Below are 5,921 nucleotides of genomic sequence, written 5' to 3'. Positions count from 1 at the left end.
TCCACACCTATTATTCCCTCTTGGCTCTTGTACACAGTGTATATGACCCGTCTCTCTCTACAGCTTACCTCTATTTTTTCAGAATTTCGATCATCTTGCAACATATTACATTGTCGAAGGCTTTTTCCAGGTCGATAGATCCTATGAACGTGTATTAATTTTTCTATAGTCTTGCTCCCATTATCAACCGCAACTTCAGAACTGCCTCTCTTGTGACTTTACCTTTTCTAAAGCCAAACTAATCGTCATCTAGCAAATTCTCAATTTTATTTTCCATTGTAGTGTATATTATTCTTGTCATTAACTTGGATGCATGAGCTGTTAAGCTGATTCTGTGATAATTCTCTCACTTGTCAGCTCTTGCAGTCTTCGGAGTTGTGTAAATGATATTTTTCCGAGAGTCAGATGATATGTCACCTGATTGACATTTTACACACCAACGTAAATAGTTGTTCAGTTGCCACTTCCCTCCAACGATTTTAGAAATTCTAAGGGAATGTTATCTATTCCGTGTGCCTTATCTGATCTTAAGTCCTCGAAAGTTCTTTTAAATTCTGGTTGTAATACCGGATCCCTTATCTCTTCTAAATCGATACCTGCTTCCTCTTCTATCACATCATATAAATCTTCCCCCTCATAGAAGCTTTCAATGTATTCTTTCCATCTATCCGCTCTCTCCTCTGCATTTAGCAGTGGAATTCCCGTTGCACTCTTCATGTTACCACCCTTGATTTTAATGTCACCAAAGGTTGTTTTGACTTTCCTATATGCTGAGTCCGTCCTTCCGACAATCATTTATTTTTTGATTTCTTCACATTTTTCATGCATCCGTTTCGTCTTATCCTCCCTGCACTTCCTATGTATTTCACTCCTCAGCGACTCGTATTTCTCTATTGCTGAGTTTCCCGTAACATTTTTGTACTTCCTCCTTTCGTCGATCAATTGAAGTATTTCTTGTTTTACTCATGGTTTCTTCGTAGTTACCTTCTTTGTACCTGTGTTTTTCTGTCTATGATTGCCCTTTTTAGAGATGTCAATTCCTCTTCAACTGTACTGCCTACTGAGATAATCCTTATTGCTGTATGTATAGCCATAGAGAACTTCAAGCGCATCTCGTCATTCCTTACTACTTCTGTATCCCACTTCTTTGCGTATTGATTCTTCCCGACTAATGTCTTAATATTCAGCTTACTCTTCATCACTATTATATTATGATCTTAGTCTATATCTGCTCCTGGGTACGCCTTACAATCCAGTATCTAATTTCGGAATCTCTGTCTGACCGTGATGTAATCTAACTCAAATATTTCTATATCACCCGGATTTTTCCAAGTTATCTCCTCCTTTTGTGTTTCTTGAACAGAGTATTCTCTATTACTAGCTGAAACTTGTCACAGATCTCAATTAGTCTATCTCCTCTCTTTCTGCTTATCCCAAGCCCACATTCTCCTGTAACCTTTCCTTTTACTCCTTGCTCTAAAACTGCGTGCCAATTTCCCATGGCTATTAGATTTTCGTCTCCCTTTACGCACTATATTACCCTTTCAATATCTTCATGTACTTTCCCTATATCTTCATCTTCAGCTTGCGACATCGGCATATATATATAAACTACCGTTGTCGGTGATGGTTTGCTATGCCCGCATCTCGTGGTCGTGCGGTAGCGTTCTCGCTTCCCACGCCCCGGTTCCCGGGTTCGATTCCTGGCGGGGTCAGGGATTTTTTCTGCCTCGTGATGGCTGGGTGTTGTGTGCTGTCCTTAGGTTAGTTAGGTTTAAGTAGTTCTAAGTTCTAGGGGACTTATGACCACAGCAGTTGAGTCCCATAGTGCTCAGAGTAATTTGAACCATTTGGTTTGCTATCGATTCTGGTAAGAACAACCTTATCACTGAAATGAACACAGGAACACACTCCCTGTCCTACCTTCGTATTCACAACGAATTCTACTCCCGTTATTCCATTTTCTGCTGCTGTTGATATTAGCCTATACTCATCTGACCAGAGATCCTTCTTTCCGTTTCACTTTACTGCTCCCTACTATATCTAGCTTGAGCCTTTGCATTTACCTTTTCAGATTCTTTAGTTTCCCTGCAACGTTCGAGCTTCTGACATTCTACGCCCCGATTCGTAGAACAGTATCCTTTTGTTGATTATTCAATCTTCTTGTCATGGTCACCTCCCTGTTGGCAGTCCCCTCCCGGAGATTCGAATGGGCGGATATTCTGGACTCTTTTGCCAATGGAGAGATCATCACTTTCCAATTATAGGCCACAGATCCTGTGGATACACGTTACGTGTCTTTAACGCAGTGGTTTCCAATGCTTTCTGCATCCTCATGCCGTTGATCACTATTGATTCTTCCGTCTCTAGAGGCAGTTTCCCAACCCTGGGACAAGAGAGTGCCACGAACCTCTCCCCACTACTCCGCCCTCTTTGACAAGGCCGTTGACAGAACGGAGGTGACTTTTTATGCCGGAAGTCTTTAGCCGCCAATGCTGATTATTAATCAAAATTTAAGCAGTGGCGGGATTAGAACCCGAGACCGACAACATTTTGAGATGAAAAAATAGAATATGTATCGTGTCCTCTCGTCGCCCGACACTGTAAAAAGCTGTAACTCTTCAATAATATCTCAAGTTTTCTGGCAATTAGTTATCACAATCAAAAGTTGCGTTCTTTTTATATAAATGTTCGGGCCACAACTTCACTATTCAGTGAAAAATTTATTGCTTTGGGCAAGTTGTTGCTATGCTATGGTTGTCACTTGTGTCGCTTATACTTTACCACTGGTCCGAAAGCTGAGAGAAGAACTGCAGATACATTCCAAGTTGTGTGGGTTGCCTAACTCTCAGACACCCATGTGTTCGGATTCCTCCCGAATTGTGATTTCTTAATTGCTAGAAACATTAGCTTTTACTACGGAGATTATTGCCGATTCGTCATAAGTAGAGAAAACTTACGTCAATTCCAGTATAACAAACTTTTCAACAGTTTCAGGGTGTGAAACCTTGATCCACGACAAGATCTTTGTTTGGATTCCATAACTCCTTAATGTTTGAAAACATGACTTGTCAACATCGGCATTGTTTTGTTGCAAGCTGTCTGCGAATTATCGTTAAATAACTCATTTCGAGACAGAAGCTTTCGGGATGGATTGTGCTCTCAAAAATCGCTTTACACTCTACATTGTACTGTGTTTTAATATTTTATCTCTTCGCTATGACTTAGAATATAAAATGAAAGAATCTGTAACATAAGGCACGATAGGCAAAAGGAAGAAAAAGAAGCTACCTATTTCGATTGTGTATACGTATCTGTGTGTCTAATCTCTCTTATTCACATGATTCCTATGCAAGCTAAACGTTGGGGGCAGAAGAATATCCACAGAGTCTTCCTCCCATCCTTGTTGTGTTAATTTACCCAACAGCATTTCACGAGAACTAAGTCGCCTTTCTGCCAACGAGTCTCGTTTAAGATTCCCAAGCATATCTGTCCCTCTTACGTATGAGCTATACCGACCCTTTGCAATTTCGCGTCTCTGATTACGTTCGATGTCTGCTTTCATGGCTACAGTATGAGGACAGAACGTCTCGCATTAGTTTCTTGTGTGCGACTTTCTTTATTGATGAGCGGCAAATTCATAGAATTCCAAACCAATTCCTGTCTTCCATCTGCGTTCCCTAATACTGACTTTACGTGGTCGTCTCATTTCAAATCGCTCCTCAGTATCAGCCACAAATTTTTAAACGATGTGACTGCTCGAGAAATTTACCTCTAATCTTCTACTCTGCTCCTATTGCATTCTGCCAGTTTATTATGGAAACTGTCTTCAGTTTACCCACTGAACGGAAACTCTGTCCAAATTTTTCCTGAATGTCTCACTGCTTCTTTGCCGACACTATCGTCAGTGAACACTCCCAGAAATCATTTTTCTGTAAAGACAACATTTGTGGTCCAACTACGCTTCGTTGGGGTACACCCACTGCTTCTTTCGATTTAGGTACACATTCTGCACTAAGTTGAAAGTACGACTTATTTTCTGAGTGAATCACATACCGGCGATGGAATACCGTGTGCTTTTATTTTGGGTATAGTTAACAATGGTTGTCAGCGTCCAAAGCCTGTCATAAATTTAGGTAGGGATGGATTTATTAGCAAGATACCGTGTGTGAATGAAGTGAAAGTTATCTCACAGAAGTGGAGAAGTGGTTTGTCTTTTATTTTCTAAAGAGTTAATATTTTGAGAGAAGTTTCTTTTCTTGCAGGATTGTCATCATAGATTAAGATACGCCCTAGGGTCTTGCAGGAAACGGACTTTTTTAATACTCGTTTGTAATCGTACCCTATCCTTTTTGTAAACAGAATGATCTGTGCTCTTTTCCAGGTTTCAGTAGACGAAAATAAGTAAAGAAATTGAGAACACCAAGACCAGCTTAGAACTAGTGGCTTCTTACGTCCACAGAGAAGTTCCACTCTCCACAACACACGAACTTTACGACGTCGCTGCTGCAGATGACGCTGATGCCTTGAGACATCCATCATTGCTGATCTGAGAGAAACCGTTGACGAATACTAAAATTAGGACGGCTGCGGGATGTTCTGACCTAACATTCAGTCAGAAGACACAAATTTCAGGGAAAATATTAGGAAAGGCGTCAACGGCCTAGCAGGTTAACACCATCGTATGGAGCGGAAAGGGCAATTACATTAGTAAGATTACAGTGGCCAAGTGTATGAGGGATTAGTTCATGGTGTTGAATACAAAAGATGACGTGGAAGAAACAGCTGCTGTACGAATTTGGCACATTATATGAAGGAGCCGGTACTTTCGTTAGTTTAAAATTTATGGAAAAATAAAAAAAAAATTATTCTGTCCACAATGCTTGTTGGAGAGGAATCAACAGTCTCTTAACAACAGTACATACTATTCGCTTTGCACCTCGTGTACCTAAATCTAAATTGTTCACTAGAATACAGAGGTAGCTTACGATTATTTCAGCCAATACTTGAATAATGCTCGACGGAGTGGGATCCGTACCAGATAGAACGGACAGAGGAAGAGACAAATAAGAGCACCACGTTTCGTGACAGGTCCCTTTAACAAGCTCGAAGGTATCACATAGATGCTCATCCAATTCCAGTTGCAGGTCCTGGAAGAGAGGCGTTCTGCAACACGGAATAGGTTTAGTGTTAAACTTCCGAGAGCGTACTGTCCTGGAAGAGTCAACCATTATATTGCTTCCTCCTACTTATATCTCACGGAAGTACCACAAGAGAGATTGGAACGCAAGTCGAGGCTTGCCAGCAGTTATTGTTCTTACCTGGAACTGGAACGGAAAAGTGAGACGTGACAGTGATACACGGTGCGGCCTCCAGAGTATAGATGTAGATGAACACACTGTATTTCTATCTAGTGATAATGTATCTGTAGAAGCGCATAGAAGATTCGTATGACGTCTTACGTTCTCGAGTGAAATAAAATAATTTTCTTAAAGAGTGAAAGCATTTGCGAGTATGTTGCAAAAGGCAAGAGAATCTTAGAGGAACATCAATTTACGTCTGCTTGTTGTTTTGGAATTAGAGGGCTATGTTGAAGAGGAAATACGTCTTTCAAAACGCAGGACGAATTTTAATACCAACATATGTTGTTTCTCTTTCAAAAATGAAGAGGGTATTATTTAAAAGTTATTTGATATCTTCCAGTCACGAGCACGAAAGTTCAGCAAAAATATACCGTTGTCTTATAATTTGGCTCCGCTGAACCACTGCATTAAGGGGGCCATATAAAAATTCCCTGGGAAAATTATGTTAACAGCATGAAATTCATAAACTGTGGTTCCTAGAGCAGCAGCAAAACTGTTCCACTGCTACTGCGCCATTAACTAAAGAACTGAAGAATGTGTTTGAGTATAAGAAGTAAA

Source organism: Schistocerca cancellata, chromosome 1, assembly GCF_023864275.1.
Source record: "Schistocerca cancellata isolate TAMUIC-IGC-003103 chromosome 1, iqSchCanc2.1, whole genome shotgun sequence".
NCBI lineage: Eukaryota > Metazoa > Arthropoda > Insecta > Orthoptera > Acrididae > Schistocerca > Schistocerca cancellata.
This window is presented reverse-complemented; position numbering follows the sequence as displayed.